General features: G+C 34.7%; 1 pseudogene; it reads left to right on the top strand.

Annotated features, from left to right (window-relative positions):
- Positions 1-1,431: 1,431 nt before the first annotated feature.
- LOC128248233 (U6 spliceosomal RNA) lies at positions 1,432-1,531 on the top strand (annotated as a pseudogene).
- Positions 1,532-1,831: the final 300 nt, after the last annotated feature.

Below are 1,831 nucleotides of genomic sequence, written 5' to 3'. Positions count from 1 at the left end.
ATATATATATATATATATATACATACATACATATATAGTAATACATACTAAAATATCTTGTATCTCTGTGACATGTTTTAATGTTTGGGTTTTTGTGTCTAATAAAGTAAAAAAATGATTATTATTGCCGTTGTTATTTTTGTTGTTTTCGTATATTGTTTCTTTGATCTCTCGTGCTATTCCAAATCTCACTCGGAGACTTCAAGTTACAGCAAGTTAACGTTTTACTGTAGATTAGCATCGATATTTTTGTGGAGAAAGGAGACGATTAGAGAGCTAAACATCTGTTAAATTCGTAATATTCTCAATTTTGAAAAAGTTTATGAGAATCAGGTATTCTCAAGCTGACAGTGATTTTCGTAGGACTGGGCAACTACCAGGAGGACAATCTATTTGAGTTCTGAAACTTTAAGATGTCTAGGTAACGGGCTTAGTGGTTAAGAGTGCCATTTCTTTTTATCAGTAAAGCTTTGATGATCACAGATACAGTTGTCGGTTTTGATGGAACATTTATGAAATTTCCGTTTCAAGGTCCTTGTATTTACTTTTACAAATATTTGTACAAAATAGTTGCAGTCTCTTAGGATTGACATGCCTATGAACAGATATGTTTTGTCGGGACTCCATTGTCTGAAGGTAAAATTTATTCAAATTTCAAAAACAATCGACAAAAGAGGTAAAGGAATACTAAAACTATAAACATACTAACATACCATAAAAACACTTGCATATTGTTTTTCTGTGAATTCAAATAATATTGGGTGTGGGAGGTGTAAGTGGCACTGAAGTGGAGAATAAAATATCACAGTTCTTAACTGTTCACGCTGATCGAACTATTTGGCCAATCAATAGACTGGATTTTGTTATCGGAGGTATGGTAGTCAATTGTTTCTCTGGTTGTGTCACAAATTATGCACTGGAAACTGCTAACACATTTTAGTTTTACAGTATTGTCGGGTTAAGAAAGTTGAGTTTAGTCCAATTAACTTTGGTTTATTGTAGCAGCAGAAGCAACAACAGTAGTAGTAGAAGTAATATTAGTAATAGTAGTAGTAGTAGTAGTAGCAGCAGCAGCAGCAGTAACAGTAGTAGTATTTGTAGTAGTAGTAGTAGTAGTAGTAGTAGTAGTAGTGGTCAAATATTTTCAACTACCTTCAAGTATATATATCAGTTTTCTTACTGATAAAACTTTAATATTTATTCTTCAGCTAAAGGCGACACATGTGGCAGAATCGTTAGCATACTAGAGAAAATGCTTAGAGGTATTTCGTCCGCTTTACGTTCTGAGTTCAAATTCCGCCGAAGTCAACTTTGCCTTTCATCCTTTCAAAGTCGATAAAAGAAGTATCAGTTGAACATTTGCGTCGATGTAATCGACTCGACTCCTTCCCCAAAGTTTCTAGCCTTGTGCCAAATCTGAAATCAATATTTATTTTTCAGCAGAGCATATTCTAAAATGGGAAGGATTCAGAGAAGATTAGCATAGCCCTGCGCAAAGATGACGCAAATTCCTGAAATTACCCATATTTCTTTAAGACCGCGAGCTAACAGAATCATGAGCACACTGAGGAAAATGCTTAGCGGCATTTTGTTCATCTTCATGTTCTGAGTCTAAATTCCGCCGATGTTGGCTTTTCCTCTAATATTTCGGAATCGATAAAATAGTACCAGTTGAACACTGGGGGGTCGGCTCAATTGACTTTCCTGCTGCTCAGAAACTGTTTGCCTTGTGCCAAAATTTGAAACCAATATTCATTCTTTAGTCAAAGATTATCAAACTTGTGATTAAGCAGACATCTATAAAGGGTACATAAGTCCACATTATATAATG

Source organism: Octopus bimaculoides, chromosome 6, assembly GCF_001194135.2.
Source record: "Octopus bimaculoides isolate UCB-OBI-ISO-001 chromosome 6, ASM119413v2, whole genome shotgun sequence".
Lineage (NCBI taxonomy): Eukaryota > Metazoa > Mollusca > Cephalopoda > Octopoda > Octopodidae > Octopus > Octopus bimaculoides.
The sequence above is the reverse complement of the archived record's forward strand: the minus strand, read 5'-3'. Positions and strand labels throughout refer to the sequence as shown.